The 12,088-nt window shown below is 47.0% G+C and overlaps 1 protein-coding gene and 1 non-coding gene across 3 annotated transcripts in view; both read right to left on the reverse strand.

Annotated features, from left to right (window-relative positions):
• Positions 1 to 12,088, reverse strand: part of NTRK3 (neurotrophic receptor tyrosine kinase 3) — a 364,188-nt gene that overhangs the window by 191,081 nt on the left and 161,019 nt on the right. The gene's annotated exons all lie outside the window — the stretch shown is intronic.
• LOC114812558 lies at positions 1,434 to 1,571 on the reverse strand. Its single transcript, XR_003760209.1, has one exon. It is a non-coding gene; the product is annotated as a small nucleolar RNA SNORA7 (small nucleolar RNA).

Below are 12,088 nucleotides of genomic sequence, written 5' to 3' on the forward strand. Positions count from 1 at the left end.
TAAGTGCTTACTATCTGTCGAGCACTGTTCTAAATCAGGGGGGAAATCAATCAGGTGAGATGGAGTCTCTGTCCCACCCGGGGCTCAAAGTCTAAGACGAAGGGAGCACAGGTATTGAATCCCCAGTTTTACAACTGAGGAACCTGGGGCATGGAGATGTGAAGTGACTTCCCCACAAAGCAGGCAGGTGGTGGAGCTGGGATTAGAACCTAGGTCTTCTGACTACCAGGCCCATGCTCTTTCCACTACGTCACGCTGTTTCCCTGCTTTCTCCGATGCGACCTTTGTCTATAAAAGCTCCTTCAATCAATAAATGGTATTTATTGAGCACTTGCCTTGTGCAGAGCACTGTATTCAGGGCTTGGGAGAGTACAACAGAATTAGAAGACACATTCTCTGTCCCTAATGAGCTTACAGTCTAAAGGGGGAGACAGACAATAATAAAAAGAATTTAAAATATATAATTTACAGATATGTATACACTGCTTGCACCCACATTTCAACTTATCTTTTCAGAGCTACGCCTGTGCTCACCAGATCAGACCTGACTTGCCCCCCACATCTGCCCTGGACCTCCACTCCTCCGACTCCCACCTACTCCCTCATACTCAGAGCATAGCAGTCAGAGCCTAAGGAATAAAGGAATAAAACCGCCAGAGCTGTTTAGAAGAGAAACTGTTCCTGACATTGACATTAACATCTCTGGGGCTTCGGGAAGGCTTCTTGCTGGGCTTCAGCAGAGGCATAAACTCTGGAGTCCCAACAGCAGCAGCAACAGCAGGGATGCTTTTTTTTCTCACCTGCCCTGGCTGCTTTCTTACTGGGTACTTACTGGGTCACCTAGAATCCCCTCTTCCTCAGGGAACCCAGCAAGAAGCTTCAGGGTCAAGAACAGCTGCTCCCGCCACCCCTGCCATGCCCTTAAAATTCTCTGAAATATCCCTGCGGGACTTGAAAGCCTCTCATCTATTTCATCATCGATCTCTTTCCCAGGTCCTCCCTCTGTCCTGGAACTTCCTCCCACTCCATAGACACTAGACCACCACTCTCCCCCACTCTTCTCCCGCCTGTTTACTATTGTATCGTACTCTCCCAAGTGCTTAATACTGGGTTCTGCACACAGTAAGCATTCAATAAATACAGTTGAAGGAATTAAGGTCACATTTCCTCCAAGAGGCCTTCTCCAATTAAGCCCTCTCCCTTCAGCGTCATCTATGCACTTAGATCTGTACCCTTTGTCTTATCTTATGCCGTCGAGTCGCTTCTGACCCATAGCGACACCACAGACACTTCTATCCCAGAATGCCTGGATCTCCATCTGCAATCATTCTGACAGTGTAACCATAGAGATTTCTTGCCTTCCACGCAGTAAACGTTAGTCTCCACCCTCGACTCTCTCCCATTTCGCTGCTGCCCAGCACGGGTGAGTTTTGACTTGTAGCAGATTGCCTTCCACTCACTAACCACTGTCCAAGCTAGGAATGGAATGGGTAGGCCCCTGCTTGACTCTTCCTCCCACAGCCGAGACTGGTAGACTACTGGAAACTCTGCAGGTGTGACCCTGAGAGGGGGTCTGTACCCTTTAGGCACTTGATAATCAACCCACCCTCAGCCCCAAAGCACTGATGCACCTAGCCATAATTCATTTCTTTATGTTTATGTCTGTTCCCCCTCTAGACTGTAAACTCTTTGTGGGCAGGGAATGTGTCTACCAACTTATTGTACTCTCCCAAGAGCTTAGTGTGGTGGTCTACACATAGAAAGTGTTCAATTACTATAATTGATTGATTTATTGATTCTGTCTTACATCCATCCCGCTCCTGGGAAGAGAGGAAATACAATCTGCAAAGTCCCTTAAATTCCCTAGGTGCATGTTGCTCTCGGGAAAAAGGACCGTTATTGTGGGCCAATTACGAGAAGAAGCATAGCCTAGTGGAAATAGTAATAACGATGGGATTTGTTAAGAGCTTACTATATGTCAAGCACTGTTCTGGGTGCTGGGGTAGATACAAGCTAATCAGGTTGGACAGTCCCTGTCTCGCAGGGGTTTACAGTCTTAATCCCCACTTTACAGGTGAGGTAACTGAGGTACAGAGAAGTTAAGTGACTTGCCCAAGGTCACACAGAAAACAAGTGATAGAGCCAGGATTAGAACCCAGGTCCTTCTGACTCCCAGGCCTGTGCTCTATCCACTAGACAATGCTGCTAGCATGGGCTAGCATGGGCCTGAGAGTTCAGAGGACCTGGCTTCTAATCCTGGCCCACCACTTGTCTGCTGAGTGACCTTGGGCAAATCATTTAATTTCTCTTTGCCTCAGTTACTTCATCTGTAAAACAAGGATTAAATCCTACTCCCTCTAATTTAAACTGTGAGGCCCACGTGGGACAGGGACTGTGTCCAGCCTGATTATCTTGAATCTACCCCAGCCCTTAGAACCTAAGCTAAGTGCTTAACAAATACTATAAACCACTAAAAACCCCACTGTTTGCAAAAATGGAGTTCAGTTTTCCCGAAACCCAGGTAAGAGGTAGAGGTGGGTGGCTGAGACTGGACCCTGGATTGCAGACAACCTGGAATTTCAACTTCTTCCCCACCAAACTTATTTCCGCGGGACCCTGCCTGCCATGAGACTCCAATGGAGAGACCAATAAAATATCTAAAGTGCCTTAAAGTAGAATTTGGGGGTCGCTGGTTCTTGGAGCTGCTGACTAACTAACCACTGAAGGAGTCCAGTTGACCTAATGTCTGCTGGCTATAGGACACTCCACTTCTCCTTCTGGGTGACCAACTCCCAGCTGAACAGCCAACAACCAAGTGGGTCCAGGCAACCTCATGCCCACCGGCTACTGGATACCCGGCTTCTCTTTCTGGATGACCAAGGCTCCCATTTTGGTGCTTCCTTGGCCTACTCAAAAACTAAGCTCTAACCTCCTGTCCTTGGAGCCCTACCTTCTAACACTTTGAGCTGCTGCTTGTCCAAGTTCACATCTTATAGTAGTACATCAGAGAATTCATAGTGGAAAGAAATTAAATGAATTTGCCATCAAGAGGGCTACCCCTAAGTCCTCACTCCCTCTATTTGCCCTCCTTTCGGCATGGCCTATGCACTTTGGTTTGAATCCCTAAATCATTTCGATATTCACCCCTTCCCCAGCCCCACTCCACTTCTGTAAATATCCTTATTCTCTATTATTATACTCACTCTAAAAGTATTTTAATGTCTGTCTTTTTGTCTGTAAGTTCCTTGTAAGCAGCTATCTTGCCTACCACCAACTCTATCCTACCTTACTCTCTTGAGTGCTTAGAAAACTGGTCTGCACACAGTAAGCACTCAATAAATACCATTGATTGATCAACTGATTGACTGATCCAGGGCTGGAACTACTGAGACTGCAGATCCAGGAAGAGGAGGCAGGTTTCAGAAGCTGTGGTGGCCGCGGCCGAAGGTTTGCAGGAGCGACATGGTTAAAGCAGGCGCAGAAATCCACTACCTAAGCAATTTACTGCCCAGTGATGCACAGCTAGATAAAGAGGACAAAAGTCAAATCACAAAGACCACCGTGGCTTTTCACAGACCTAGTGCAGTGACAATATGCGGCAATCTCCAAATAAGGTTGAAGGCTGCTGGTGGTGACACCTGGATCTACTCAGTTATTCAGTGGTATTTACTGATAATTTATTATGTGTAGAGCACTGTACTAAGCACTGGGAGGGTACAATGCAACAGAAATCCAGGCAGCTGCTGGAGCAGTCACCTGCTAACCAGACTCAACATCAATCAGCAACAAGCAAGTTCTGGAATACAGTCAGCTCACTGCCATTGAGCCACTCCTACCAGCAGCACAGCTTTGTGGGGCAGGACAGTTGAGAAGCAGTGTGGCCTAATGGATAGAGCACAGGCCTGGGAATCAGAAAGACCTAGGTTCTAAACCCAGGACTGCCACTAGTATGCTGTGTGATCTTGGGCAAGTAACTCTTCTGCTACCGTATCTGCAAAGGGGGATTAAGACTGTGAGCTCTATGTGAGACTGTGTCCAACCTGATTAGCTTGTATCTACCCCAGTGTTCAGTACAGTGCCTGGCATATAGTAAGCACCTAACAAATACCATAAAAAAAATATTGGAAGACAGCAGGATACACAAGCATCTGCTGAGTGGTGAACTGGAAAAGGGCAGATGCAAGCAAGGAGGCAGAAATGTGATTTGAAATGTCAATCTGAGGACTCCAGGGAGAGTCCTGAAAAACACAGACCTGACTGTTTGCCTGGTATCAGGCAACCAGAGAAGCAGCATGACTTGGAAAAATCTTGGGAGTCAGAAGACATGGGTTCTAATCCTGGCTCCACCACTTGTCCGCCTTATGACCTTGGGCAAGCCACTTAACTTTTCTGTGCCTCAGTTACCTCCTCTGTAAAATGGGGATTAAGATTGGGACCCCCACGTGGGACAACCTGATTAGGTTTAGAACAGTGCTTGGTACATAGTAAGCACTTAACAAATACCATTATTATTATCAGGAGAGAGGTTGCTCTCGTTGAGGAAAGGCTTCTCAGAGAGCACGATGCCAACAGGCAGGTTCACAGGTCCTTTTTGGAACCAACCCAACAGCTGCTGCCAAGTCCTGATTGATGTGCAGACAGTGTGGAAGTTCTGGTCACACATCAGTCTTTTCAGACACTAGGGAGTATAGATGAGATCCTCGCCATTAATCACACATATACTCACACACACATATATGATGGTGTTTCCTCACATAGCAACATTAACAGTAGGTTCTGCCCTCCTTCCTACTTAGACTGTAAACCTTATGTGGGACAGGGACTGTATCCTCCCTGATTAACTTCTATCTACCCCAGTCCTTAGAACAGTGCTTGAAACATAAGCATGGAACAAATACTATCATTATCATTACTAAAACCAATAATTGGAGAAACAGCATGGCTAATGGAAAGAGCACGGGCCTGGGAGTCAGAAGACCTGGGTTCTAATCCCAGCTCCCCCATTTGTCTGAGCAAAACACTTAACTTCCCTGTGCCTCAGTTACTTCTTTGGTAAAATGGGGATGAAGACTTTGAGCCCTATGTGGGACATGGACTGTGTCCAACCTGTTTAGCTTGTATCTACCCCAGCACCTAGCCCAGTGCCTGGCACATAGTAAGTGCTTAACAAATGCTTAACTGAAACAAACAAAACAAAAACCAATAGGGTATTCTGCATAATACATTATACTCAGTATTCATTCATTCAATCATATTTATTGAGTGCTTACTGTGTGCAGAGCACTGTACTAAATGCTTGGAAAGTACAATTTGGCAACAAATAATAATGTTGGTATTTGTTAAGCGCTTACTATGTGCAGAGCACTGTTCTAAGCGCTGGGGTAGATATAGGGTAATCAGGTTGTCCCACGTGAGGCTCACAGTTAATCCCCATTTTACAGATGAGGTAACTGAGGCACAGAGATGTTAAGTGACTTGCCCACAGTCACACAGCTGACAAGCGGCAGAGCCGGGAGTCAAACTCATGATCTCTGACTCCGAAGCCCAGGTTCTTTCCTCTGAGCCACGCTGCTTCCCTACCAAACAAATACCCTAACAAATAGAGACAATCCCTACCCAACAATGGGCTCACAGTCTAGAAGGTGTTTAAGAGTATTAAGAATATTCATAAAAGCAGCATATATGGAGGAGACCTGCCTTTGGGGAGCTTGCAGTCCAATTCAGTGAAGAGGGGCTGGGGAGGGGAAAGGGGGGTTAGGCTAGCAGGGTTGTATTCCAAAATGAATACAGGAATCCTAGAGAAAAATGTGGCTTTTACAGACTCTCAGGTTCCCAACATTATGTTCTTACCTATCAACTTTGCTCCACATGCAGACACCAGGATTAGGGGACAGGATCTAGGGCAGCCCTGGCCAAAATGGGGGAAAGCAATACCCCACTGTTCAAACCCATTGTGGGAGGGCATGGCTCTGACAGTGAAGTCACTTCCCTCCTCAAAAACCTCCAGTGGTTGCCTATCAACCTTCACATGAAACAAAAACTCCTCCTTTGAGCTAGCTTCAAAGCTCTCCATCATGTGGCCCCCTCCTACCTCACCTCCCTTCTCTCCTTCTACAGCCCAGACCTCACACTCTGCTCCTCTGCTGCTAACCTCCTCACTGTGCCTCGTTCTCACCTGTCCCGCCGTCGACACCTGGCCCTCGTCCTACCACTGACCTGGAATCAACCCCTGGCCCACGTCCTACCACTGACTTGGAATCAACCCCTGGCCCACGTCCTACCACTGACTTGGAATGCCCTCCCTCCTCACATCTGCCAAACTACCTCTCTTCCCCTCTTCAAGCCCTACTGAGAGCTCACCTCCTCCTGGAGCCGTTCCCGGACTGAGCCCTCCCCTTCCCTCTGCCCCTCCCTACTCCCCATTCCCCCTACTCCCTCCCTCTGCTCTTCCCCCTTCCCCTCCCCACAGCACTTGTGCATATTTGTATATACTATTTATTACTCTATTTTATTAATGTGTATATATCTATGATTCTATTCATCTTGATGGTATTGATGACTGACTACTTGTTTTGTTTTGCTGTCTGCTTCCCCTTTTTAGACTGTGAGCCCGTTGTTGGGCAGGGATTGTCTCTATCTGTTGCTAAATTGTACATTCCAAGCACTTATTACAATGCTCTGCACACAGTAAGTGCTCAATAAATACAATTGAATGAATGAATGAATGAATGAATGAATGAATGAATGAATGAATGAAAGTCCTTTGGTATACAGGAGCATTGAAAGCTGGATCAGTAACCCACCTGGAAAAGGTACAAGTGGCATCTGGGTTTGGTTTGCTGATTGAGAGCCAGGAGACTATATGAGCGCTGAAATAGAAGCACAAGGACCTTTTCCCAATCTGAGACACTCCCCACAGGGCAGCTCACTGCTCTCTGTGGTGGAGATGGGGAGAGGGTATCCACCATCTTTGGTATTTATTAAGTACCTACTATGGCCAAGTACTGTACTAAGCACTAGGGAGATACGGATTAATCAGGTCAGACAGAGTTCCTGTCCCAAACTGAGCTCACAGACTGAGGGAGAACAAGTATTGAATCCCCATTTCACAGATGAGGGAATTGAGTCCCTGAGATATCAGTTGACTTGCCCAAGTTTGCACAGCAGGTAAGTGGCAGGGGTAGGATCAGAAACCAGGTCCTCTGCCTCCCAGGCCTGTCCTTTTTCCACTGGGCCATGCTGCTTCCTCAAGTTAGAGCTCTGTCAGGCTAGATCTTGGGGGCCTAATTTGATCCAGGCAGGGGCTGATTACCTTGTTATAATTTGTAGTTTTGTCTGCATAGACCTCTGTTTAAAATGTTCACCGGTCAGCACTGGCATATTCTTGGGCTCAATGGATCTCTGCAAATGTATGTGACTACAAGCCCCAGAAAGACTTGCTTCCCTCCACCTCTCTCATAGAACACCAATAGAATGTTCCCTCGCTATTAACTGGCACAGTCTCAGGAGGCAGTAGGAGCCACCATTTTGAAAATCAATGAATCCACCCGAATAAACACGAATGATCAATATGGAGGCTTTAGAAGAGCCTCTCCCAAGCCTAAATCCAAATCCAACTCTGTCCCAATTCTCCAAGCCTCTTGAATCATGGAGAATCAGCCAATCAATGTCCTCTAAGCCATCTTCAGGGAGCTGAACAACATGACCTCATGAGGCCCCATCCACTGACCAAGAGAAGGAGGAGGTTACCACTCTCTTCTCCTCATCACCGTCTGCTGGAATCTTTGTCCAGCAAGGACCAAAAGATCTGATCACTGGGCAGAGAAGCTCTAAACCCACCTCATTTGCAGGTGGATTGAACCCAGAACAAGAGTTCAGAGGACATGTGAGGGTACAGAGTGTTGTGAGGAGTGGAAAGAGCATAGGGAGTCAGAGGACCTGGATTCTAATTCTGGCTCCACCGTGTGCTTGCTGTATGACCTTGGGCAGGTCACTTAACTTCTCTGGGCCTCAATTACCTCATTTGTAAAATGGGGAGTCAGTAACTGTTCTCCCCCTCTACTTAGACTGTGAACCCTGTGTGGGACAGGGATTGTGTCCAACCTGATCAACCCTTATCTTCCCCAGTGCTTAGGGCAGTGCTTGACACACAGTAAGGTCTTAACAAACACCACAGTTATTATTATTGTTTTTATTATTATTATTACTGCCATAGCAATACAAGGAAGATAAATGTTGTACATAATAATAATAATAATGTTGGTATTTGTTAAGCGCTTACTATGTGCCGAGCACTGTTCTAAGCGCTGGGGTAGACACAGAGGAATCAGGTTGTCCCACGTGGGGCTCACAGTCTTAATCCCCATTTTACAGATGAGGTAACTGAGGCACCGAGAAGTTAAGTGACTTGCCCAAAGTCACCCAGCGGACAAGTGGCCGAGCCGGGATTCGAACCCATGACCTCTGACTCCAAAGCCCGTGCTCTTTCCACTGAGCCACACATCTGATATCTTGTATCTTCCCTAGCTTTTATTACAGTGCTTGGTTGATAGTAAGCACTTAATAAATACCACAGTTATAATATCTTAGGAGCAGGAAAGACATTTCCTTCCAGCTGAAATTGATAAGACCCATCCCCCAACCCCACAGCTGTACCCAGACATTCAACAGAGGGTCAGTCTGAACCCCAAAAAGGAACAGAAGGAGAAGAGGGTTGTTGTTATGTGTTTTTTTTACCCTTCAGAGAAAACCCGTGCAGAAGCACACTTAGGAAATCATTAGAGCAAATTCCAGTTGGGATTATTTAGTATGACAGCAAATCCCTTCTCCAGACGCTCCCAGGGTCTGTCTCTCCAAACAAATAAATAGGCACTTACCCCCAGCCTGCTAATAACTTCATAAAACATTTTTCTGCTTTGATTCCAGCCACCCACAACCCTCCTTTAGCTGATCCAGAGCCAGGAGCTGAATTCAGACATCCACTCCCCGCCTCCTTTCCTCAGCCTCCGATCTCGGGCTCCCCAAGGAGTGGAGGAGAGCGGAGTTACCATAACAACCCGGGAGAAGCTGATCTTGACCCAACCCTCGTCCTACACACTCTGTGCTCGGCAATCTGTGACGGGCATGTTTGAGGTTTCTGACCAAAGGCAGACGAAGAAAGAATAATAAAATCCGCCTGCAACCCCTCAGCCTCACTACCAGGTGTGAAACAGGATCTGGGCTGGACATTCTGTGGGCATTTCGAGCTCACTGGCCCAGTCCCTGACCCAAGGAGAGGACTGAAGACAGGTGCAATTGGAAGAGCTGGCTGAGAGCCAGAGGATTTAGGCTCTAGTCTTCTTGTCTTGGATATAGGCTGGGCTTCCTGGAGCAATATCCTGAGCCCCTGATTCAGGTTGCAGACACATCTAATCATGGAGTAGGAGAGATGGAAGGGTCACCCGGCCCAGCCCTCTGTCTCCAGGTAGTTAGATGCCCAAACCATACAGGACCATTGGATATCTCTTCTATTTTCATTGATCTCAGGAGAAGCAGTGTGGCTTGTTGGAAAGACATGGGCCTGGAAGTCAGGGGTCCTGGGTGCTAATCCTGACTCTGCCACATGCCTACTGTGTGACCCTGAGCAAGTCTTTTAACTTCTCTTTGCCTCAGTTTCCTCAACTGTAAAATGGGAGTTCAATACCTGTTCTCCCTTCTACTTAGACTGTGAGCCCCACATAGGACGAGCCCTGCATCCAACCGTATTAACTTGTACCTACCACAGCTCTTAGAACTGTGCTTGACACATAATAAGTGCTTCACAAATACCACAGTTCTAATCATTATCTCCAGGGATGGACCTCCAAGCCAGCTCCCTGAATGACAGTATGGAGGTTCTCTTGCTGCCTAACTACACTCTCTCCAGCTCCAACTAAAACCCTTTGTCCTTATATTAGTTGGGGTCAGTAGCAGTACCACGGTTTAAGGCTATCAATCAATCTTCTCTAGGGGAGAGAGCATGGGGCTAGGAGTCAAGAGACCCCACTTGCAGTCCCAGTTCTGACACTGACCTGCTGTGTAAGGTTGGACAGGTCACTTCACTGTGAGCCCCAGTTTTGTCAACAGGAAATATAAGACTAAGAGACCTGTTCTCCCTCCCTCCCTCTTAGACTGAAAGATGCCTGATGGCAGGAGAGCATAGTTGCCTATCAACTTCTGCATCAAGCAAAAACTCCTCACTATTGGCTTCAAAGCTCTCCATCACCTTGCCCATTTTATCTAATCTCGTTTCTCTCCTTCTATATCCCAGCCCAAACACTCCACTCCTCTGGTACTAAGCTGCTCACTGTGTCTTTTTCTCACCTGCACCCGTCGTCGACCCCTGGCCCACATCCTACCTCTGGCCTGGAATGTTCTCCCTTCTCAAATCCGACAAACTAGCATACTTCAAACACCCACTGGAAGCTCACCTCCTCCAGGAGGCCTTCCCAGACTAAGCCCCCCTTTTCCTCTGCTTCCCCTCCCCTCCCCATCACCCCAACTCGCTCCCTTTGCTCTACCCCCCTCCCCGCTCCACAGCATTTGTGTATATGTGCGCATATTCAAAATTATAATTCTGTTTATTTTATTAATGATGTGCATAGTTCTATAATTCTGTTAATTTATAATGATGCTATTGATGCCTGTTTACTTGTTTTGATATCTTATCTATCTCCCCTCTTTTAGACTGTGAGCCCACTGTGGGCAGGGATCGTCTCCATTTGTTGCTCAACTGTACTTTACCAAGCACTTATTACAGTGCTCTGCACGCAGCAAGTGCTCAGTAAATACGATTGAATGAAAGACTGAATGAATATGTGACCCTGGAGTGGATACAAGCTAATCAGGATGGACAAGGTCCATGTCTCACATGGGGCTCATAGTCCCATTTTACAGATGAGGGAACTGAGGCCCGGAGACATGAAGTGACTCTTCCCGATGGGCTGAGCATCTTGGGTGCTGGGCTTTGGTGTCATTAGGAATTCCTGCTCCTCTTGATTTTCATCTCTCAGATTAGTCTGCTCTGTATTTAACTGCTCAAGATTGGCTCTAAAGTGAATGCAGGCATCCAAAGGAGCTGCAGAACTCCCAGGCCTTATTGAGGCCCAACTTGCCAGGACCCTTTGAGCAGGCCCATTCTGACCCACTCTGCTAAAAGCACCAGCTGGCCCATGGGTGGGGATCAGGGCTTGGGAAAGCTACTCTGCAAGACTGTGAATCCCCAAGGCTCACCTTGATTTTTTGTTGTTTTCTACTGGTATCTATTAAGTGCTTGCTAACTTTTTGTACTAACCTTTGAGGTAGATGGAAGGTAATCCAGTTCAGGTCCCACAAGGGTCCCACTTGGGGCTCACAGTCTTAACCCCCATTTTACAAATGATCTAAGGCACAGAGAAGTTAAGTGACTTTCCCAAGGTCACACAGCAGATAAGTGGTAGAGCCAAGATTAGAAACCAGGTGCTCTGACTCCCACACCCATGTTCCATACCCAGGCCACACTGCTTCTCAATTGATAACTTCCCCACAACCTTGACATAGGGAGAAATGGATTGGATTTAGAGAGTATGAGCCAAAGGAAAGTCTCTCACAAGGTACTGAGCTTTTCTGACTCTTTTCTAGACCATTTGACATCATCTAGACTCTATGCACTTTCTTTAAATTTTAAGCTTCTTGTAGTCAGGGAACATATCTATTCAGTCTGTTATAGTGTAGTCTCCCAACCTTTCAGTCAAGTTCTTTACATGCAGTAAATCCTCAATAAATACCATTGTTTCAGTAATTGATCTAAGTATTCAGAGGTGGACAACCACCAAGCTCTCTGGTTCAGAACCGGCTCCCAGATGATGATCGGCTGGGAGGGCTAGCCATGGGAGGGCCAAGAGGAGGGATAGAGAAGAGGGGAAAGGCAGAGGAAGAAATGGGGAGATGGAGAGAGCCTGTAGCCTTCAGGTCAGCTTGGGGAGGGAAGAGGGCTGACCTTCTAAAGAGTCCAGCTTTGGAAGGGCTGGAGAAGAGGGGGACTGACAGTCCAGGGGCAGGGACAGGAGCAAGAGCATACTCAAGGGAGATG

Source organism: Ornithorhynchus anatinus, chromosome 5 (assembly GCF_004115215.2).
Source record: "Ornithorhynchus anatinus isolate Pmale09 chromosome 5, mOrnAna1.pri.v4, whole genome shotgun sequence".
Classification (NCBI taxonomy): domain Eukaryota; kingdom Metazoa; phylum Chordata; class Mammalia; order Monotremata; family Ornithorhynchidae; genus Ornithorhynchus; species Ornithorhynchus anatinus.